A 25,322-nucleotide genomic window follows, 5' to 3' on the forward strand; every position below is an offset into this window, starting at 1 on the left:
CAATTATTTTTTGACTCGTGTTTGAGTTTTTAGGCGCATTAACGATACATTATTAATGACTCGATTTTACCGTCTCGTTGATGAAAAAAATAGGGGAAAAATTGTAGTTACGTTGTTTAAATTACATCGTAATAATTTTTTTTCACTATACTCGTGCTCGCGTTTAGGAGACCATTACACATGGAACACGAAAAGCTTATTTTTTTCCTCGTTGGAAAATTCGAGGTCGACATCCTTTTTAGAAAAATTACTCGAATACATGAGTCCCACGAGAGTAACGTTGGGATGTTTTCGATCATGCGATGCGTTATAATTATGGTAATAAGTGGAACAGTAAAATTGCGGTTTTTTTCGTTTTTTGCTTACTTCCTCAGATCTGAACGTTTTGAAAACATTGTGACACGGTTTGAGTGTTCAATTGGTCCCAAAATAGTATTATTTTCAAATAATATCATTCTAAAGAATGTACTCGAGTCTTGGCGACGATGACTGAAAGTGGTATCGTATTTTAGAATTTCTCATAATACCGAATTCGAATATTTTAACCAAACAATTCCCAAAATGCTACAAAAAATGACCCAAAGAAGTGTAACGCAGAAAAAATTGCAAGGTATGGATAACTTAGATACCTGCGAGGGATCGATCAGAAACACAGAGTAATACCCAGTTCGAAATATTTACCCACACAGGCGTTACACTCGTCCTATAAATTCATCGCTTTTTAAACAAATACGTAATATCGCATTCTGTGCAGAAAAAATTACGACATATTTCGCGCTACGATGATTCAGCGCAGCATCATGGCTGGGGAAATGTAGAAAAATCTGTAATAAACGAGCTCTCGATGTATACCACATAGTTTTTCTCATCCCTTGCAGGGGCAATACTGCGAATAATAAATGACCACGTAAGCACAGGCAGTATTATATGAATTGTTTTTACACTACACATGCTGCTGCCAACAGACGTTTTACGCTCGACTAGCACACTTGCAGGATTTTTTCATCCTATCAGAGTATGCTATATTTCTCATTTCTTCTCGCGGCAATCAGTATTTAGGCGCTTGGATTGATAAGAAACCGATCTCGTTGTAATCGTAGTCGTTATTTTATATAAACCAACGTCAAGATATCTGGCGCGAATCAAAAACTTCCATCTTTTATTCGGTCGTTAGTAGTCGCAACGTAGTACAGATCCGAAGTCGTTTAGAGAAAATCTAATTTTTTTTTTCGTTTCGCTTTTCTTTCTCTGTAAGCCTAAATTAGAATGAGTTTTCCTGTCGTTATCGATGTGAAAAATCATTTTCAATCGTTGATAAATTTCTTAATCGAGTTCGTGAAAAATCAAATCGTCTATGTCGAAGTGATTGGATTAGCGAAGAATACCTACGAGATTCTATTAATTTTTTGCGTTGAAAATCCAATTGTTTTCTTTTTTAAAGTGATAGCATTACATTATTTCGTCGAACATTTTTTTTAGTGTTGATGGGGCTGGAGAGGAGAGGAGAGGAGAAGAGAGGAGATCGAAATTCTCAGCAGAATTATACTTAAAAATAATTTCTCATCGAATGAGCAATGCAACGAGGATAGAGGTACTCGTATATCGCTTTCCACGCCACGTCGTATAATACAGAAGTTCGAATAGCACAAAAATATGAATATTTGTCGTCTTTGATATTTAACAAGGGACGAATATATTCCATATCGAACGTCATTTATTTCACATTATCAAACTGCTTCAGCTTCACTCTTTCCGTAATGCAGATGGCGAAAATTTTCGTATAGGTAACCTATTTTGTAGTACTTTTCATGTCTTACAAAATAGGTCATCTTTATTCTTATTCGAGTTGAAAGGGCTATAGAAATGTTAACAAAAATATTCTCAACTTTACGCGTGTTTTTGTGCAGTCGAAGGATAAACGATCAGAATTCTCGAATTATCCTGGCTTAGGATTTGTTGTAGAGTTCCAACTAGATTCAAATAACAGTGAGTAGATTTTTGCAGTTCTTTGAAAATATTCATGAAGTTTTAGACCGTACCTATTAGGCTTCGATTAGACTACAATGCAGGTTAAATACTGATCCACGTGGTCAAAGATCGAAACCTTCAAAATTGTTCCCAAAAATTAAAAGTTTGAGGATCAACTTTTAGAGGCGTCAGAATGTTGATTTATTGGTGTTGGTTTCAAACCCATTGTAAACTTGAATGACTGAAAATAGTTTAAAAATGTGACATTTTTCTCACTGAATCTAATAGCTGGAGCGATTTTACAATTCCTCAAATATCATGAAAAAAAAGGAACAGACCGGTTTAGGAAAATTAAAGAACGAAGAAGATGAAAAATTTACGTTACCTACCCATCAAGTTTTCAAATCTTAATAAAACTTTTGAAATTTTAGAAATAGGTACCTATGTCATGCGATTATTTAGTAATCCAAAAAAAAAAACATGATTCCTTGAGGAACGAAATTGAGGAGGAGGAGAGGGGGCAAGGAACTGGGGTGTTCGCACAGCAAGAATTTTGTCGAAATTAGAAAATTTTTAAAAAATGCTTGAACAGTTGGATCACAATAATTTTTTTAAAAATTGAGACGTAAAAATTTATAATTTTTATTGTTCTGATTTCATACGTAGTTTTCAGGTTGACGATTTGTACTTAAAATTGTGGATTTTTTTACATTTTTAAACTCAGAATTTCAATTTATGGAATTCAAATCCCATCATGCGTTCTCAAGTTTTATCTTAAAAAGAAGTTTTTCAAAGGTGAAAACAGCTGAAAACCAAAAATTACTGATCTTATTCATAAAAAACCGAATTTATATGTTTGCCCGCCTGTACATATGAACCGATCAAACAACCAAATTGATCATAATTTTCAATATTTATCACAACCAACGAATGAAAACGATTTTTTTGTTTTTGTTTTTGTTTTTTTTTTGATGGGCAGTGATTTTATAGTTTTATATTTTTTTGCAATTTTTTTCAATCAATTTTAATTTTTGTTTCTCTCTTGATGGTGATTTTCTATGCAATGTTTAAAAATATTTTTAAAAATCATTTAATTTTTTGATTTTTTTATTATTCAAAACGGATCATTTGATTTTCTAACCTTCTAATTCTTGATGCTGAAATACGTATCTAATCATTTAAACTGGAACAGAAGGAAACGAAATTACATTAATTAAACGGAAAACAAACATAAATACTAAAATACGAGTAGATAGAAAATTTTTCATTTTTATTGAAAATTTTTGCAAAATTGGAAACTTGTTTTCTGTTTCTTTGTTGTTTTTTTTTCAATCAAATTGTGACATCACCGTATTCAACAGCTTCAAATGAACCAAAAAACTTACAAGAAGACTCCTCAGTCACTCCGGTTCCCGTTTGGTTGCATTCTGACAAAATATGTAGTCTAAAAATTGCATAAATTGCTTGCATACAAAGTCGAATGCTATTTACGAATATTATTCTGAAAAATACATTCTTGGTCATATTCAAATTACAATCACATTTAGGGGTCCAATTTTGATATAATGCCAGTATAATCGTACTTTTGCGAGCCAAATTTGTTTAAAAAATGTCTCAATAAAATACTGAAAAGTGAAATTTGAGAGCTACACCATTAAGAATCTTCTTTCTATCTCATTGTTCAATATCAGCGATTATTCATAGGATTTTTCTGAGCTAAAAAACTCGATAAAATAGAAAAATTTTCAATGCTTACCAACATTTTAAAAATTTTCTCCCCTCCATCAACAAAACACATACCATTTTTCGACATGGAATGAGAACAAACATTTTCTTGAAATAAAGAGAATTTTTTCTGTGAGGTGATGGAATCGGTCTTTGACCGAAATTGAGTCGAAAGTGGTCCATAGTTTACCTCTGATGTAAAAACTCTCCATACAAATTTTTGAACTCTCAACCTTTACCCTTCCGGAGATATTGACCTCCTTTCCTCTCTCCGATATTAAAACTTCAAAAATCTATACCCATCTTTGAGGAGGGGTGCATGGAAAACTTTGAAATTTACTTGGCATATATATGTACATTATGCAGGAGTATATGTATGTAATGTATTAATTTACAGTATTAATTTTTTGAAATTTTTTCATCGACATTTCCTTAGGTTTTTTGCTAGTTAAAAATTTTGAGTAGGGTATTTAAAAAAAAAACAACATGGAAGTGACATGGCTGAAAATTTGATTGAAAAATGCTAAGTATTTCTAAAAAACGAGCGAGATTACTCAATTGCGAAAAGACTGGTTCTGAAATGCACATTTTATTCAGTTTTTTAAAGTTTGATTTTTTGATCGGATATAAAAATTACAGATTTTAGTCTGAAAACGAGAATTCTTGACATTTAGAAGAATTATCGTGAAAATATTGTAAATTCACAGATTGGAGTTCATGATATGAATCGCTGAATCGAAATTTCGGAATGAAAAAAGTTTAGACCTGAAATGAGGTGCGCTTTTAGGGCAAAAAGTGCTGTCAAAGTATGGATTTTCGATCTTCTAGCTCGGTATACATTTTACACTTGAAAAAAAAAACACTAAAAATTGGTATACAGACCTAGGAAACACATTCAGAAACATGTGCAAAACATAACATTTTTGTAAACTCACGAGCTGCGGCGTAAAAGTAATTTTGGAATTTCAAAATCGGATTTTGGACGTCAGAAAAGCTATAACTTTACTTTATTTATGATTTGAATGAGTTACACGTGATTTACATACTAAACTGAAATTGACCATTTTTGAAAAAATTGTCAAATTAATAAAATCTTTGGATCGTTCAAATAACTCTCCTAACTCACAGTACTCGGATGGACGAATCAAAGATATTATCATGATAATTGCCCACCTTCAAAATTGAAAGGGGAAACACAATTCTAGAATTTGGAATTTTCAAAATTTAGGATACCCCAAATTCAGAAATTTTCAATCAAGTACTCGATTTTGAAGATAAGCTATCTATCATAATGATTTTATTTTTGTTCTTCCACTTGAGTAGTATGGACTACGTTCGCCATTTGAATGATCAGAACTTCTCAATCTCTCAATTTAAATTCAAATTTTTTTCTCATTCTTCATTTTTTAGGAGTATTTGGGTAATTATTTGATTTTTGATGTACTATGGCCCAAATTCTCTTATCAGGTTCAAAATTCCGCTAAAGAGACTCGTTACAATGCCTATCTAATCTACACAATACCGTTAAGTCTGGTCGTCTGGTCCTTGTCGCTAAAATATTCGTACCACACTCTCATAATAATTCGTGTCGGGGGCGATTCATGTATAGGACCCCTTCTCCCAATTCATCCCACCTCGACACATTGTATGCGGTACACGGTATAGTATGCCATAAACGTTACGCAAACAAGTAACTTTTATTATTCGCGTGCAAAAATACCGTTACGAGGGAAATTGTTGCGGCGCGTTTTGGTGAATTTTTCCCAACGACGACGTCGTCGTCGCCGTCGGTCGTCGGAACATGAGCAGGAGGCGCGAAGGAAGGAAGGATGGGAGGAAATTTCGTATATAGTATACTATTGCATACTACTTTATACTACTTTATAATGATTCGATAAAACGATGGCGCCTTTGTGGTTGCGGACTCGTATATATACATGTAGTAATGCAGTCTGCACAAAAAAAAAAAAGGAAAAAAGGCAGCGCCGCGATAGGGATGGTGTCCGAAGGGAGGTTGCGTATCGTATGCTGTACGATTTTGAAGAATAATGCGCCAACGACGACGACCATGGTTGTGGATGCGAATGTATCGAGTATCGTATAGTAGTACATATATCGATGAAGTATTGGAGTAAAATTTTAAGCCTTGTTCTGTCGGTCAATTAGTCCGAACCGTGTGGGTTCGAGGCTCTCATGATGGAACGGCGGCGTGGAGGAGAGGATTTTATTGGATATATTTGGGGTTTTGGCCGAGAGGCTAATCCGGCGGGCGTCCGAGTCCGAATCATCGTCGTCGTAGTCGTCTAGCACACAATACGAGAAAAAGGATTAAGTGTAATTAAAAAAGTGGCGAACTCGTTTGTTAAGAGTAAAGCACGGCGCCGTGACGGTAATTTGGCGTCGTCACAACCGACATAGCAGGCGCAGATGAGCGACGGGGCAGGAGTTAGCCGTGGCGTCTTGACGCTAGGGCGCCTCGCCGCGACTAGCCTTAACAGCGGCAGTGCTTTAAAGGCTGCCGATCGTTTCGCCGGCGTTTGTATTTCGCTATCCGACCTCAGACGTGCTGGTGTTTTCGTAATACGTTTTGTTTTGTGTTACGCGTTCGACTAGTCGATAATTATACCGCGAGCTGGGGCCTTTTTTTACCTACGAAAAAGAGAATTTGTGCTTTTTTTATTTTCAACCTAGCCAGTTCTTCGTGTTGTGTGTGTGTGGTTGTTTCAAATCGGTATGTTTTGGTTTTTGTGCTGCATATTGCATCGATGAGTACAACGAATGGTAAAACTCGACGGTGACGCAATGATAACCATGTTGAGATGCATCGAATTGTACGAGGATTTATTGATAAGAGTGTTCCTCATGCTCTGTGCTACGTGTGTTGAGATAGATAAGTATGGACGTTGTGGTGATAGCTGGTGCAATTTTAATAGTATAAATTGCGAAAATACCATTTAATTTTTAAACATCTATTACGGTCGGTAAACCTCCGGATGAATTTTGTGCCGCGTCGAAATTATACCTTAATTATTTATCAACTTATTCTCTCTTTCTCTATCTCGTTTTCTTCTACGATACACTTTGATCTATTTTAATGTCTCGAAATATTCTTTCCTAGGGTCTGGATTAATTCATTCCACGCTGTAATTGTTTTCTTCTCCACATCTCACCTTATTTTATTTCACATACCTGACTTTTAGGTACCTTTTCTCTAATTAGAATCGAGTTGAAAAAAATTCTCCTACGATGGAACTCGCGTAAGACATTATTAGATACAAAATATAAAATCAATACGAGGTTTATCGGTCACAAATTATATGTTTTTTGAGCTAAACGTGAACTTAACTTTACCCTATAAGTATATATCGTGATACCTACGTTTCCCCAACAAAAACCGATCAATGTATAAAAAAAACTCACCATGTATGGATTATGTACACAATGTAACTTAAGGTATTCGCTCTTAATGCACTCACTTAGCTTTTTCTGGGTAATGAAATATTCGAAATCTTACCTCGAGCTAGTATTTTTCTCACTGTGAGCCTCACTAGGCTGAAAAATACCAGAGTCTGCGGTATTCGTTGCTAATTTTTATCGCTTCTTTCTCGGTTTCATTTGTTAAGAATTTCTGTGAAACACTTTGCTCGCAGTTTTACTACGACTAAAAAACTATTACTATGGCGAGGAATTCTGTAGAATTGTTGGCAAAGTTTATCACTGCTGGGTAATTGTTTCGCTAAGTTTCCATTATTCGAATCAATTCATCTATTGGACGATTAACCTGTTTGTATTGTTATGTAAATTGTCTTTTTTGTCGAGGGAGTTTTTAATGGGTAGTTTTTTCCTGTAGGGTTTTTATGGCCTGGAATGAATTTTACGAGTGTTTCTTTGTATAAGATGCTAATTTAAAAGTTTAATTGGACGGGGCGATCGAATGGAAATTGAATTCGTTTGATTAAAAAATACTCGATTACGGTTCAATTAATGTTTAAGTGAATCTTAATCGATGTAGAATGTTTTAATGATAAATATACGGGGTGTTCTGTCGATGGTTTGGAATAATTTGACTCTTGATGCTGCAACTTGGATGACATTCGTGTTAGTTGAGTTGCTAACATCGAAATTTGAAGGGGTATAATTATATTTTTTCTTGAAATGATGTATATCTGTGTAAATATTTTACAGATGAGTTGAATTTATCCATCTACCTATCAGATGGAAAAAATAAAGGTCCTTTTTTGAGTTCTGTGTGAATTTTGTCTATGGTCAAGATTGAAGGAGCTACAGAATTTGAAAATTTATGAAGCTCAGGTGCATATATCTCCTTTTAATTTCAGTCGAAATCCTTTTTTCATTGAGCAATAAAACCTCTGGAAAATCGGTTATGTAAATATTTTTCCTATATTTAAAATTGAAGAAGTTTCAAAGATTAATTTTTAGTATTCATGAACTCAATAAAACTTTCAATTTTCAACTGTAGGTGATAATGTTGGATAGACTACGTTTCATCATCTTCAATTTGCCCCTTCATCCACAAGGTATAGGCAGCTCCATTCACTTATGAGTGATATGAGCTGCTGCATCAAGTACTTACAGGGCAGATTATTTCAGAACCACTAACAGAACACCTGGTATAAATAATTAGGTACATATTCTTGGTACGATTACGTTATATTAAAATTTCTGCTCAGCGATCTCATTAAGAACAATAAAAAAATCTACATGATGCATATTCCATCTACTAAGATTATATTCAAGGTGTTATTAAACTTTTATAAAAGTTCAAAGTCCTGCAGCACTTTTACTTTAGCTGATATGCAAAATTCGCTATCAACCGAGGGTTTTTTCTAACGCTATAAAAGATCTCTTAAAAAGTTGTGTACTAATTTGCATATCCGCTGTTTTCAAGATACTATACGTATAACGAAACGTTGAAATGTTGCTAACTTTATACGAGACTCGTTTAATGTTACGAGTAGACAATTACAAATCTTATCGAGATCTGTGCGAAAGTTCATACTCGTATTCATACATAATGCCCACCTTATATCTGCTCGTAGACATTGAAAGCGTTGCAGAAGTTTTGTACGATGTAGCTCTTTCAAGATAGGCCTTTTTGACTAAATGTGAGAAGTCAAACAGTCCCAATTTCATAAAGTTTGCAAGGTTTTTTCTTCGACGTTTTCGAATCGTTTGTGAAATACTTCGGAAATTTGAACATTTTTCATGTGTCCCAAAATTTGCACACGTACATAATATTTATTAGGTAGGCATATACAGAGGACTTTTTTGAATGCTTTAACTGAGGATTGAGATGGAAGAGTTATCAAAATTGAAAGCGTTATGCTTCCTCGAGCTCATCACGGATTAAGTGGGAGGGAATGAAACCAAATTTACTGCCATCTACTTTAATTAATTTTTATTTTGCGTGACATTCGAGTCAAGGGTGAAATGCGTCAGTGCTTTTGAAAAAAATGAGAATTTTTTCAATCGAGATTCGAATAGGGTTCTATAATGTATTTACTTATTATGATCAGACTTTGATTGAGGCGTGGTAATGGTTGAGTCCCATGCTGAATTCCCAGTGTAACCTTTCAGGTGATGAGAGCTAACGATGAATGCAGAATAATGTGAAAACTGGAAGCAGTGGCGTAATTGAACCAATAATTGGGTCCCAATTGGTTCTGAAAATACAGTATAGGCCTGTTCGGGGATATTTGATCCAAATTTCGGGTTTTCACTTCAGACGATGAGCAATTTACTAACCTAACTGGGAAAGAAATTCACATCGACGCGAATATCAAATTGAAATATTGAAATTAGCAGTCGTGATATTTTTCTTGTTTCTTTAATGAGGGAAAAGAAGGATTTAGAGTCAGAGTACATAAATCTAGTTTCAACAAGAAACAGCAAAAATTTAAAAAAATGCTGAAAAACGTTCTTTTTTTGGCCCAAAAAGACTGAACGAACGGAGGGAGGGGGGTAAAAAATATCTTGCCAAATGTCATGAAAAAATTCTGAGTAATTTCAGTACGATTCTAGCGTTTTGGTTAGAAAACTTCCAATACCCTGTCTACTTTAAAAACCATTTTCCAAATTCAAAAAATTTCTTCCATTTTTTTTTCAAAATCAAAAAATTTACAAAAGTGTTTTTTTCTGTGTTTGCGTTTATTAAAAAAGTTGTTTTTTTGCTAGTTTATGTTTTTCCATTTCAACTTTGAAAAATTTGAAAAAAATTCTGCAAAAAATACGTTTTTGATTTGTAAAGAAAAAATATTGAATTTTCCACTGAAGTGTGAAGAGTGAACTAGTGGCGTGTGAAACATGGAAGGAGAGGGGGGAGTCATTTTTGGAGTGAACAATTATAAAATACCCAAAATGACTCATAGGCCTACACATTACAACATGAAGTTCCTTTAACAAGAAGTTCAGTCATGTTGAGCTTTCTGAAGTCTCATTGAAAAAAATTGATCATACATCTTACAAATGAGAAATTTTCATGGCCTAAAATTTTGATTCTCTTCATTTTCTCGCCAAAAATTGGTGTCTTGTGTTGGAAAAAAATTATTTTTCATCACAATCAATTCTTAAGTGCTACCTTTCAGCTTCTACAAAGTCTCTTGGAGAAAAAAAAACATCTTTCCTGATGTAAAATTTCATGTTCTACAATTTTGTTTCTCTTACGTATTTTTTTTTCGTAAAAATTTCAGTTTTTGTTAAAAATTGATTTTTTATATCGAATTTTTTTTTGATTTTTTTACCATAAAAATGAAAAAAATGAAAAAAAATGATAAAACAAAAGTTTTTACCATTAGAATCAGATTGAGCCTTTTCTTAGAGGATTCGTGTTTTAAAAAGTTGTGTATAAAAAATTTAAAAGCTCAACATGATTGAATAATTTATTTTTTGAAACCTCATATGCATTTGGGCACATTTAATTTAATAATTTTGTATATAAATTGCCTGTTTTTGGCTCATTTAAGAACTCTTGAAGACGAATGACGAAGGGGGGCACTCGAGGATTTTTTTGTTAAAAATTACAACACTTCAATTCATTATGATGATAATTTAATTGAGGAATGGTAGAGTCCCATGCCGGATTCCCATAGTGACCTTTTAGCTGATAAGAGCTGAACAATGAACGTTAAAAAAATACCTAATTATAGAGTAAGTACTTGAAATTCACCAAAATAACTGCAAGAAAAAATATCGTAGTAGGTATTCAATTTTTAAAAATTTGCGTAAGATTTTGCGTGGGAAATTTTTAATTTTTTTTGAGCTCCTTACGAGCTTCCTAAAATTTTGTTCTGTTGGATTCGTCTTGGTGAGCTTATAAAACGGTACAATATTATTCATTATGATAAAAACTAAATCAAAAAGTGGTTGAGTCTCACGTCGGATTCTCGTAATGACTTTTTTGCTGATAAGACCCGAAGAACGAACGCCCGAGAACACGAAAAACTATTCCATAAGACATAACTTGGAAAGCTTAAAAACGAAAAGACGCCTTAATGAATCGAGGTGGAAAAACTTTTGCTACTTGAGTAATGAAATCGTTGGAAATTTGTTTAAAAAATTAACTCAAAAGTCTCGTTTACCTACTCAGTTTACCTTCATGATGTCGAAAATTAAGGTTTTTAAAGTGTTAAATAATTAAATTGCCAGATCCTTTCGGCTTTATGACGTACTAATGATTTTTGTAAAGAGGTATTTTCATGAATTCTTTAAAGCTCAACTGTTTGAGACGTCCTTCGATATTATCTCACTGAAGTGCGCTAATTTAGAACGTGCCGAGTGATCTTTCGTTTTGTGTCAGGGGTACCGAAAATTCCTTACGTCGGCTTACGCAGCCTTGTAATCAAACCATTGTCTTGATTAATGACGATAATTTGCTCGTGGAATGTATCACGAGAAAAATGTTAGCCTTAAGTACTCTCTAAAAGTTCATCGGCCATTTGGATCGTAAATGTAAGATCATTACGAGGGTCATTGGTGGTTTTTTTTTCTATGTAGCAACTTGACGGTCTGTAAGACCGACACGTTCATTTTTCTTCATTTAATTCTTTCTACAGGGTGCTCTTGTACATTATGGGTACGAAAGCTGTTTGATTGATCTTTCTTTTATAATTCAAAAATCTGTATCACGAGCTAACGTAGATGTATAAACGAGACCTGGCTCGGACGTGAATATTTGCTATACAAAAAGCTTTTTATAATCTTGTGAAACACCCTTGGTTTCCTTTACTTACTTTGATATGCTAAAATGCTAGCTAAAGAAAAAATACTAAAAATACCTCCTACGAGTTCAACTTTTATTTGAATTCTTTTGAGATTTAGAAACGGATCAACGATGTCCGAAAAGTAAAAAAAAAAATGAAAAAAAAACGAGCTACGGTATACTCTGTCCATGGGTTCGAAAAATAGGATAAAAATTAGTATAAACGGTTGTCGTTTTTAAAACACGAGAAAAGCCTCTTTTTACAGCCAGGAAAAGATTTTCCAAATGGAAGATCTTTAATTGAACATCGAGTCGAGTATCATTCATGTTTACAAGTACATCGAAAAGTAACGTAGGTGTTGGTCACTTAGATAACAACAACACCCCCGCAGCTTATCGAAGACCAAACTCGACTAATATTCTTATCGTTAAAAGAACGTCTTCGAGTCTTTACCCTAAAAGCTGCACGACCTTTTTCTCACTTTTTCGCCCGATATCCATTTCACGAGAAAAAGTTACGCTTGTGTATTTTTTTTACCATATGAAATAAAAGTTCACTCGGTGTTACGATGAAAGTGTTCTTTTTCGAGACAGTGGCAGCGAATTGTGGAAAATTTTCGTGTTCGATGTTTCTTTAGTTTTTGTTACGAAATCTCGCAAAATAAAAATTACCTTTTTTTTCTACTTTCTAAAGCAAGATACTGTTTTTTAAATTAATTTTTAGAATTGTTCATTTTTTTTTTTTTTGAAAGAGTTCGTACTGTTCTCTTTTACCCTTTTCTTAAAAGACGAATAATGGAAGATAAAGTGTAAGAGGAAATTACGTGAAGTTAATTCAAAACGTTAGAATGATTTTTGTCGCCGCGTCGGTAATCTTCCCACAAGGAGAGTAATATAAAAGAAATTGTGTTTCGGATGAATTCTCATTGGTACCTTGAGGTATATCGAGATGAAATTTTTTTTCACAACTAGACATTTTTTTCACATTGAGAAAATTTACAGATGGTTTGAAATCAGTCAATATATGGCACGTCGGTAAAATTGGAGTAAATGGGATATTTACGTTGGAAGATTCCTGGTGAGATTTATAGTAGAAAGCTTCGTACCATTTAAAAACGAGATTGTAGGAGGAGGGAGAATTAAAATGGGAATTTTTTATACGGTTTACGTTTAAATCGATCATTTAAAATGTTATTCCTTCGTTACAGAAATACGTAAACCTACACTCTGAATTTGTTAAATTATTCATTTCTCGTGAAAATATAATTTTACCTACTTAAAGTTATAATTTGTTGGAAAAGGAAAACTTTTTTCCCAAAATGACGTTTTATTTTCTATAGACCTTTTTTTTTCGTGAAACTTTTATACCTATTATTTTGTTCGAAAGTTGTAATTAAAACAATTGGTATCGATTTTCTAAATTTCTTTAAATTTTTAATCGTGTAGAGGATAAATGTGCAGAAACCTATAAAACCATCGAATACAACCGTAATTTAAAGCTAGGTAGCTATTAATGGTCATTTTGGAAGGTGTTTCAAGAAAAAAGGTCGATTCACACGTGGTTTGTATTATGAAATGGCGAAACTTTGAATTACGATACATAAATAATTTTTCGAGAAACTCTCCATTTTACATAACAATGAAAGTTTTTCTACCCTCATTTCTAAAAAATTTCAACTGCCTTTTAGGTTAAAGACCTTCTCAACGAGATTTATAAATAAGAATTTATGTTTTTTTTTTTTTTTTTTTTTTTTGAATGAAATCAATTCATTTTTTTATTTGTTTTATGTAAGTCATTGCCCTGCCATTAAAGAAAGTAGAAAGTAAAATTTACTGTTTTCGTGGTTTTTCCCCTGAAGCAGTTGAGGGTAAATGACCAATATTTTGTTGGATTAGGTGTTTTTTAGCGTTTTATTCTGGCATAGTCAACCCATACACAAAGATACAAATATGAATATAAAATAAATGAACTAAACGTGCTTATATGAGCCAATAAAGTCTTGACAGAAGTCTCATGATGCATTTTTTTTGTTTGTTTGGAAAATCAATTTTTTTGTATCAATGTTCAAGATTTTTTATTTCATAAAAACTGATTTTCTACAAAAAAAAATCAATGTCTTGAGCAAACAATTGAAGAGTCTGATCGTGAAGATGATAGAGAAATTGTAATAAGTAAGAAAGATTTCAGAAAGGCATCTCAAGTAGTCTTGTAGGAAGTGGTGAAAACAGCATGAGAAAAGTGCGCTGCTGAACGAAGCAAACGACCTGAAAATACACAATCCAACACATTTGGCATCTGATTTCTCATCAGGACCATTTTCAAAAATCAAATGTAGGGTTCTTGACTGCTATCGGATCTGCAATTGAGGAATTTCGCTTCAAGTTGTTTTTTCCAGTGAGTATTCTGTCCCGTGAAGTTCTCAAGGAAAATGATATTAAAAAAGTAAAATTATTAAGCAATTCAAATTATGTGATAAAAGTGCTCAATAATACCTGCTCCTTTTGGTAAGCAAATAATTGGAAGAACTCTCGAAATAAACCTGTGCATCATGAGCATTTGTTTAAAGAAATTCTCGAATTACATAAAGAGTTTGATAAAGTTGAATTTATTCATGTTTTTGCGAGAAAGCATGAATTTACGAACATTATCGTTGATTCTTTGGCCAAAAAGGCAGTCTACACAGTCAAAAAAGACAAACAAAGAATTCTTGATATGACTCCACATCAAGTGATTGAAACTTTTATTCGTGAGAAATGCAGACTGAAGAAAATTGAAGAGGAATACGCCTTCAACAAAAGTCACCCTGACCCCATATTCTTTCAAAAAGGAGACTGGGTCTTGATGGCTAATTATCGACAATTTTAGGGATGGGAAGTAAAATTTCCCACTAGTAAAGTTTGTTTTCAAATCGCATTTTTCAAAAATGTGATAGAACTTTACTGATGCAAAATTTTGCTCCTCACAATTTTATTTCTATTGATTTTTTCTCAAAATGCTTTGTTCACCTACAAAATCAATTTTTCCAAAACAATAAAATGAATCTGGAAAATTTTTTCAACCTAATCATTGATCAACTTAATAGAGTTGACATTATTTTGCTCAACAAAAGAGCTACTTACTCAAGTTGATTTTTCAATATTTTGCAAATTTTTGACAAATACCAAAGTAATGTCACTGGTACTTTGATTCTTCATTAAAAAAAGGAATCACAAAAAAAATCGTCTCCCTAGTTCGATTCAAATTCACTCAAAAGTTCTAGCAAAAACTGAATTTTCCCGAGATTCTGGAATCGTTTTGAAAGGCTGTCGAAATCAACTTGAGCAGCTGAAAATTGGTCACATCGATTAATATATCTATGGATACCGACTTTATTGTTCAGAAGTATTCTTCTTCATGAATTTCTGCTGCAGTAAGATCATATGTAACTTTACCCAATACACCACTCAACGTCGAGCCTTCAGAATCTAACTACCCGCAATTTTTGCAATTTTTTTTTTGAAAATATTGCAAAATTGCCAGAAATGTGGCGAGGGAACAGAATTTTTGCGGTTCCCTCAATTTTGAGGAAAATACTCAGGTAGTTAGATACTGTGATGCTAACCATTGGTACGCGTCACAATATCTAACTACCTTTTTTTTTCCCCTGAAAATTCTCAGGTAGTTAGATACTGTGATGCATACGCGTCACAATATCTAACTACCTTTTTTTTTTTCGCTGAAAATACTCAGGTAGTTAGATACTGTGATGCATACGCGTCACAATATCTAACTAACTTTTTTTTTCGCTGTAAATCGCGGGAGGATGTGTGCGGTGGTTCTCCACTACGACGAGGAACATTCTCGTGATGTTAAGAATGCCAAATCAACGAATCGATCCATTTTATTTTGAAAAATGATGAAAAAATTTGCAGGTATAAAATTAAAATACATGTGGAGGCAATTTTACAAAAATAAAAAAAATGGAGGGGAAACGTTTTACTTTTTGCTTCGCCATCTTGCAGAATGGGAGGAATATGGATTCTAATTATTTCTAGTCATTGTGTAGTTACCTGTTTTTTTGTAACAGCTTTCGAATGTTATACTTGGTACATATTTTATAGCATATTGTAGCGGCTTGTACAAAAAAAAAAAAAAAAAAGGAAATAAAACATGAATTCATACAACACATACCTGCAAATTTTTTCATAATTTTTCAAAATAAAATAGATCGATTCATTGATTTGGCATTCTTAACATCACGAGAATGTTCCTCGTCGTAGTGGAGAACCACCGCACACATCCTCCCCCGATTTACAGCGAAAAAAAAAAGGTAGTTAGATATTGTGACGCGTATGCATCACAGTATCTAACTACCTGAGTATTTTCAGCGAAAAAAAGAAGGTAGTTAGATATTGTGACACGTACCAATGGTTAGCATCACAGTATCTAACTACCTGAGTATTTTCCTCAAAATTGAGTAAATCGCCAAAATTCTTATTTGTGTAATCATTTAGTGGTATTTCCAGGTGGTTTTGAAAAAAAAAATATTAAATTACAAGGTAGTTAGATTTTGTGACGGTACAAGGTAGTTAGATTGTGTGACGGTACCTCATATTTTATTGAAAGTTTCATAGCAAACCGATTTTCAGGTTCTTATGCTCTGTATTATGATTACTTATTGTTATAAAAATCTTTTCAATTATCAAAATATCATAAATTCTACATAGGTACCTACTTATTTTAGCCTTTTCAAAAATGGCAAAAAAAACACGAAAAATCAACTTACGAGTAAATTGCTCAGATTTTATTTGGAGCTGTAGATTTCGTTATTTGAAGAAAAGGTCCGAGTTTTTGAGAGATCCTGTATCATTTTATGACAAAATATGTAATTATGAGAATATTTTAATATTTTGTGCAAGCAAATCAATAAATCAAAATTTTGTGGAGGAAGAAAGGGATTTTTTTGAACAGTCGTACAGAAAAAAGTCCGAAAAGAAGCTATTTAATTTTCATGGATTCTAAACACACATTTTGATGGCATTTATCGTGAACCTCGACAAGATCTCGAGCTTTATCTCGATTCACTTTGATGACGAAACTCGCATAATAAGCGAATTTATTTAAAATTCAGACGACAACTCAACACCAAAAGAATTTTTCCTCCGCTCTCGAATCTGCTTCTCAATTTAGTCAATTTATTCCGTCAAAATTTATATCGTGTGTACGGAACATCGTAAAGTAGGCGCCAATTACAAGCTAAGCGTTTAAGGGAATAAGTTGCCTATGTTATTAAGGAGCTGATAGGCAATTTATTCAACGTCGCCGTTTGGCACGTACTCCGGAGTTATTTTCAGCGGTCGCTATAAATTGTAGCATTGGTTGAGGTTGAATTTGTTCGGTCACGATGAGGGGTGGGAGCGTTCTAGATCCGTTAAGAAGATATAACATCAAGTACCTACTTTTTTTTTCAATGCAGCTATGATCTTGCTGCTACGTTAGCGAAACCGAAAAAGAAAAAAAAATATACATCGATGGCGAAGACTCCGTAACCGCAAAATTGCCAACATTAGGAATTGAAACATTCGCTTTGGGTGCAGATGTCGTGTCGTTTAAAACGGTGCCTTGTTTAGTTGCTTTGCTACATACAACGTTGCCATAAAAATATATATTATAACAAAGATGTCGTGAAAATGTTGCGGGTTAATTTGCCAACTCATTTGGGCATATTCACGCGAAATTTCGTGTACATATTAAAATTGTCACGATTTCGCCAACGAGCTTTTTCGCCTACTATACCGAAAGCAGTAGCGTATAAAACGTGGTTGTTCGAGCCAATCTGTTTTCCTACATGTTTCAAAATGATCTCACTTCGTCGCCTCGTCGCCATTCTGGGTAAATGGAAAACTTAATTCTTTACGTCAGTTTCGTTTTCCTACTCGTACATAGAGGTACCTAAGGGGTGCAGTTTTCTTAAAGATGAAATTCAATCCTACGAGTATAAGAAATAGCTTACCAAGTCTGTTCCACTTCTATTTATACGAATTTCGCAGTACATCTTGCAAGAAATTTTTACGATATCGTAAAAATACCTTTCAAGTCGAACTTTACCGTATTCAAAATGAAATTACTTATTACTAAAGTGAAAGTAATTTTTTCCACACTGCTACATACTACATAGGTACGTAGTACGTATATTATACGTCTACGTAGGTATACATATAAAAAATCGAATTTTTTATTACCTCAGCTCGTCGGTAACGTATACACGTCGTGCTATGGGTTTATTTTTTAGTCCTTTTGTAGGCGTATTAGGTTAAATACATACTATATTTTGAAGGATCTTCTTGTCTATACGATGTATGAGCGTGTGAGTTGAAAAGGGGGTCTCTTTATATGAATGACACGAGGTGATTAGCGGCTTATTAATATTTCAATGTTATTTAAACGTTGAAACTTTTGACTTTTAAGAGTCTGCGGTATTGTGTAATTTTCCTCTCGCTGTGGTGACAATTTGAGGTTTTGATGCGATATCGTCGTCCTCGTCCTCGTCTTAGGCTGATGGCTCTGTGTTTTATTTTCGGTAATTTTATTTATGTACGATAAATGTCGACGCTTTTTCGTGGCCTGATGAAAGGTTTCCACGAGAAAGGATTGGTGAAACTAATTTAAGATATTGTCGCTACGATGGGATTACTTTCGTCATCTAGCTCATTTGTTTTGAAATACGACGATGAATTATCTGCGATTTAGAGTACTCAGTTAGACGTAAATAACGCGAACAATGAGTGATGTTTTTGTGGCGAAAAGGTTGTGGATTTTTGTCAGATGGATTTCAATTTTCTTAAATAGGTAGGTGTGTATGTACAAGGCAGGAATTTTAGCTTCATTTTTAATAAAATACAAACTATGCACGGTGAAAAATAATCAAATGTATTTATAAAACAACATATTTACACGATACAAAATACATACAAGAAAATGAAACTGTAGAAAATTGCCATAATGCGAACGTTAGCGTGATCCGAACATTAGTTAGCGAGTTCGAAATCGGAATCGCGAGTAAGTATTGACTTCTAGGAAACGAAAACAAAAGAATTCATTTGAGAATTACCTGTAATTACAACGTATATGAATACAGATAATGACACAATTTTTACATTATTTTCAACACTTTCTCTAATTTGAGAAATATCGAGCAACACCAGTTGTCGAGTGAAACGTACTCAGACATCTGGAAAATTCAGCATTGGGTCTACCAATCATACCGGACAAGTGACAAATTACTTGTTTCAGACAGCCAATGTCTTTGAAGGTTGGATTTTCTAGAGATATCGATAATACGCCAGGTACATTGAGGCTTGTGTCTCTGGCAACATACAGCAGCTTGTCTACTGCTGCTTGATGATCGATAGGGAATATCAGACATATTGATGTCTGATCGCTTTCCCCAAGGTCTAAAACCTAGATTCGGCGTGTTGTTACTGGCTATAGATTTCTAGGAGATATCCATAGTATCTTTCGATTTGGAACAGTCTTGGCTTCAAACAGCTTCCGCATATATGTGAGGGCGCATACGGAAAGGGTCCTTATGACCAAAAAAAAAAAAAAAAAAAAAAGTTCTCTGAAATTGTCGTAGGAACCCTTTACAGAGTTCCTACAGCAATTTCAGAGAACTTTTTTTTTTTTTTTTTTTTGGTCGAATGGACCCTTTCCGTATGCGCCCTCACATATGAGGGCGCATATGGAAAGGGACCATATGACCAAAAGTAAAATTTCAAAGGAGGGAGGTTTAAAGTTTTGCATTATTTCCCTTGTTTTAAGGTAAGATTACGTATGGCTATTCCAACTTTGAAGGTCCTACATACTACCACACATTCACCCACATCCTCCAATGACCTGTACTGGTCAAATTAGGCACTACAAAGTTGATAAGTGAGCAATTCAGTTGATATTATCAGAATTTTAGAGTCTTAGTTTTGATAAAAATTGTTTGAGGCTAATTGTGGCAATGTTTTTCGGTTCAACTTGTGTTTTTTATATGGTTTCAAAATAAAATTAGTTATATAAGTATTATTATAAAATACATTTCATAAGTTGATACTGGTGGCTAGGTGTCTGTATTGATGGATCATCTTGCCGGAAGTCCTGAATTCAGGTTCCACTACCGGAAAAAATCTTTTATGATTCTTTCCACTCATATCTTTTTAATGTCACAAGTTTTTGTAAAATTTTCATTTTTTAAGTGTTTTTACATCTTTTTTCAAATTTTTTACCTCATTTTTCAACTTTTGTGAGTAATAAATTTATGCATGCTTCGCCTTAAAGTAAGAAAATTTGATGAAATGATAAAAATTGGGGCCTATGGAGGGTTCCACTCGATTTTTGAAGAGTTCCTACGACAATTTGACGAAGAAAAAGAAAATTGATTTTTTGGTCATTATTTGGTCTCTTTCCATATGCGCCCTCACATATGACTTTGGTGAAGCTTCTAATTCAGCCAAGTAAATCTCGATTTCAATGCAATTAGGGAGGTCGTTGACCTCTCAAGATTTCAAACAATTTTGGCCACGTAATATGTACATAATTGCCATTTAGTCAAGTCTGTATCTCGCACAGAATCATCTTCATCTTGACTATCATTGTTGGAATTATCATTAGCATAATCACTGTAAGGAGCAAAAATTAAGTTTTGCATTTGAAACTATGATTGATGTTTATTAACATCATGTCTCAAATTGGTCAAAAAGTAATTTTTGATTTGGCATTTTTACAATTTCAAGACAATAATTTCAACCAGTCGGGTACCAAAGTTACTTTGGTGCTAAAGTTGACTTTTGGCCTTTCTTAGAGTGATTAGAAGTTTTTTAAAAAATGATCCACATTGTTTCACTTTGCTCAAAAAAATTTCATTAGATGCATAACATTTTTTATCCTACTAGTACAATGAAATGCTACTTTATTCACTCTCGCTAGTCGCTCGAGTGATAAAATGCGCATTTTCTTCCCACGTTTGGATAAAATATGTTATTCAACTAGTCAAATAAAGTGATTTTCGACGATTTTTAATTACTTCCCTTGCTTTGCTCGGGAAATAAATCTCAAAAATTGTCAAGTAGGATAAAATACCATTATCAATTCCCCTTAAAACACTTTTTTGAATTTTTAAAATTTTCAAGAATTTGCCAAAAGTCCAAAAATGAACTCAAGTTTCTGAAATTTTGGTTACGAGGATTTTAGAGGATGCTTTTTCAATCTAGCTCAGATTCATTCAAATCGAAGTGTGTCAGTTTAAAACGTTCTCCAACTTATTTAGAAATTTTTAATGGAACCCAGAAAAAATTATGGCAAGGTGACCGCGAGCTGGAAGAACTGATCACTGACCTAAATTTCGATTTTGTTTAACATTTTGTTGAGGTTATTTGGCCATGATTTTTTGTTGAGCTTAATTAAATTTCAAAAATTATAAAGAACGACCCATTATTACGAAACAAAAAATTAAAAGAAATAATAGATAATAATTTCAGAATTTTGAATTTCTGATTGCATGACAATGTAAGTAGGATAATAAGGATGGGGGAGTATAATATTTTGCTTTCACTCTCTCAAGTTCAAACCTTGTTCTAAAAATCAAACCCTCTAAATTGTATTTAAATTTCTATTTACTTTGGCGATTCGGTCCACCAGCACCAATTAAGTATGCAAATCTCAAAGTTTCAAGGAACCAATATTTTTGAAAAAATCTAAACTCATAGAAGAAAACGAGTAAAAACAGAATGGTTCAAAATGACGTCGAAAATGTGAAATTCGACGAAGATAATCTTCTTCAACACAGCAAAATTAATAATACCTTCGAATTATATTAATTTTTTCTCGTTTTTGCTGACGTTCGCACTGCATAAAAGGCGACAAAAAAGCTTTTCTCTTTTTTCTAAGATTTTATAAAAGTAACGAAGCGTGAACGAAAATATTTCTTTAGCAAAAAGAAGAAAAAGAAACCCCGCTTTATTTTTAATTTAATACGAAATTACGACGTCGTTTTGTAAATTAGTTCGGTATAAAAACTCCTCTTAATGAGAAGATATGTCCTTGATTATGTTGGGAAGTTATAAATTGAAGAATTGCCCTGTTTTTTTTTCACCTTCCCGGAATTAATTACTTTGAAAAGATATTGTCGCGTTTTTTTTTTTTCATTATTATTATTTTCGTTGATTATTGCGTTAATTCGATTGTTTTGTAGGTACGGGTTGTCTTTAATAAAGTAATTTATTTTTAATGCTGCGTGTTCAATCAATGGCGAGTATTGATGAAGGGTGTGTTCGCCTTTACCTATTTTTAAACCGAGTCGATCGAATTTTAATTAGGGTTAAAAATTCATTCACCGATTAGAGAGAAATAATCCATCGTAGTACAAAAGGGTTTCGGCATACAACGGGGATAGTTTTGGTGGGTTATTGAGAAAGAAAAATTTGAGCTGTAAGAGTTTATAGTACGGACAACGATATGGCATCTGCAGGTATCGTTTAAACAACGTAATTTGAAAATTACCGCATGGAGTATTCGATAAGGTTAATTTAAATATGTAAAGCAGTCTTATCTGCGAAAGTTTTACTCGGATTCGCGTCGCAAGCTTCGAGTGTACTAAGAAACAAGCACATGGTGGTGCAAAAAGGCGCAAATCGGTTATGTCTTTATGCTGTATCGAGTGAGCTCATCAATATTCACAACAGTAGTTGGCAAAACTCGCAACGAGACGACGACGAAGGAGCATCCGGGGCAAGCGTTTTTATAAATTCGCCATCTTTATGCTGCTTTGAAATCGATTTGACTGCGGGTAAAATTCTTAATCGTTAATTAGCCAATTTTGCCGTCGTTGTGTATATAGTTTGAAGTTTGCGCAAAGTCAAGATACTCGTACATGTTGGCAATTGGAAGATTTCCAGCAGTTTGCGGTTCAAATTAACCGCTAAATGCCCCAGTTTTTTCAAGGGTCATTTGCAAACAAAGACGAAACGTTGACATTGTTGGAGAAATACGCCACCGAATCAATTTAACAATCGTATAAGATTACTTTTTGCCGAATCGAATGAAATTGAGATGATATTTCGTCGAAGAATCGTCCTTTACACGAGGCTTGTTTTATTATTTACGATTCGTATAGCTGTATCTTAACTCGTATGTTTGTATGTCGTCCTCTGTTTACGCGGTAGTGAAATATCAATAGCTATTTTTTTTTCAACCCTCCCGAGAGAGAAACCAATTCGCGAAAAATTATATCGAACAATTTTTCCCCCTTTTAATCATCGCTTCGTCCGAAAATTTCAGCATTTTGTACGTTTTTCCGAAATTACGAGCGGTTCGTTCTCTTGGGAAATATTTCCGTTTCGGTTTCTGTCCTCCTGGCGCAGAAATATCATCAGCAATTTCGTACCCCGAATGAAAATTTAAATCGCCACGTTCCACTTTTCCGTATAACTTTGCTCGGTGTCAGGATTATATGAAGTGCACCGGGTGTGATGATAGATTGCCACGAGAAAGATACCCGTCTTAAGTTTATTCTTTGACCGTATCTTATTCGCTATCAGATTACCCTTATACCGCTGATTTTTATACATTAATCTTTTATCGCTAGTTTTTCGGAGATGTTTTTTTCCTCTCACTTAGCCTCGTGTGAAGCCCTAGATTAAGTAAGTTTTTCGCATCGAGCCAACGAATTTACCTTTCTATTCGTTTCAGACAGGTAAAAAGGTGTGATTGATATGAAGTTTATATATTTTTCAGTGTGTTTTTCTCTCCTACACTGTGCTTTGAATGAATTTGGATGAAATTTTGTTATGTGGCTTGCCTTTTAGATTTATTTTAAAATTTCACAGATCGCATTTTTTTTCTCAAAATTTTGATAAGGGTTGTACCTACGTTTAATATTTTTGGCATGTTAATTAGAGCACATCTAGTCGTTGGAAAGAAATTATTACAATATGAGTTTATGTGTCAGTTACTACATACATACATACATACATACATACAAGTACATACTAAGCAGGTAATTTGAAATCGCCGAGTTCAAATATGTATACATAAATATCTAAGTAATCATTACTTGGATTTAATCTCTTCTCTTACAAGGGAAGTATCCCAACTGGCACAAACATTTTCGGAACTGGCAAAGGGTGATCAAAAGAAGACTCCAAAATGCACCACTAGGTAGCCACAATCTTAGGTGCTGAGTATCATTTTTTGATTTTTTGACGAATTTTTAAAAATTCAAAGGGCAATAAAAATTAGAAAAAAAATCAAAATTTCAGCAAATTGACCTAGAAAGCTAAAATTTGGTTTATACCCTATTTTAGACCTCCCGAGTCGATTGCTGATAGTTTTGAACCGTTCTGGAGCCTCCAGCAGATTTTCGGTTTCTCCAGTTTTCGAAAAAACATTGTATAAATAATTCTCCAATGATTAGTATACGTATTTGAAAGAAAAAAAAATGTAAAAATCATCGTCTACGAATGCATGAACGATACAATTTGAAATTTGGCTTATACCCTATTTTTGACTTGCCAAGTCCATTGGAGACGGTTTCTAACCACTGTAGAGCCTCCAGCGGATTTCGGTTTCTCAGAATTAGAAAAAAACAAAATTTCGGCAAATTGACATAGAAAGTTGATACGTATTTTGTTTATACCGTATTTTCGACCTTCCGAGTGGATTGATGATGATTTCGAAACATTCAAGAGCCTCCAGCGGGTTTTTGGTTTCTCCAGTTTTCGAAAAAATACTGTAAATAAAGTGTAAAATAATAAAATTCAGCACCTAAATTTGGATTTACCATCTTTTTGCGACTCTTTTGATCGATTCAAGCACGTATTATCAAAATCTTTTCGTACCGGTTCAAATCCAAAATTTTCTCCTTTTGTGAAAAATTTTTTAAAAAATCAGAATTTTCTGGAGGCTTTAGAACGGTTTGAACCCATCAAAATCGACTCGGGAGGTCGAAAATAGCGTATAAACCAAGTTTCAGCTCTCTAGGTCCATTTGCTGAAATTTCAATTTTTTCTAATTTTAGCTCAAATAAATTTTCAAAAAATGAATTTCAGTGCCTGAAATTTTGGCTTTCGATTTGGGCCAAAAAACAAATTTCTTGAATGGTTCAAAGAGGAGAATGGGACGAAAAATAGGAAATCACCTATTGTTATACTGAATTTTTTTTACTGAACTAACGATTATAAGGCGTTCTGGGGGAGGGGGGGTTCCAATTCTGTTTTGGCTCTTGAACAAATACCTAGGTTTTCTTGTACGGTCTCATCAGCTCCTTTTATTTTTTAAAAATATGAAGGACAAAGGTGCACTGAGAGACTTAATCCAAAAAATTAATATAAAAGGTATTGGTTACAAGATGTGAGCAAAACAATTTAGTCTACCAAAAAAAAAGGAGAA

At 33.7% G+C, this 25,322-nt stretch overlaps 1 protein-coding gene across 3 annotated transcripts in view; it reads left to right on the forward strand.

The window, feature by feature from the left end:
* Window positions 1–25,322, forward strand: part of LOC135847353 (cilia- and flagella-associated protein 298) — a 115,679-nt gene that overhangs the window by 63,362 nt on the left and 26,995 nt on the right. Inside the window, exon 1 of one of the 3 annotated variants that reach the window (XM_065366825.1) lies at window positions 5,074–6,424. The exons of the other annotated variants lie outside the window; for them this stretch is intronic. The gene's annotated coding sequence lies outside the window, so the exon portion shown is untranslated. Of the gene's footprint in view, window positions 1–5,073; window positions 6,425–25,322 lie in introns of those variants that run through there. 3 annotated transcript variants of the gene reach the window in all.

Source organism: Planococcus citri, chromosome 5 (assembly GCF_950023065.1).
Source record: "Planococcus citri chromosome 5, ihPlaCitr1.1, whole genome shotgun sequence".
Classification (NCBI taxonomy): Eukaryota; Metazoa; Arthropoda; class Insecta; order Hemiptera; family Pseudococcidae; genus Planococcus; species Planococcus citri.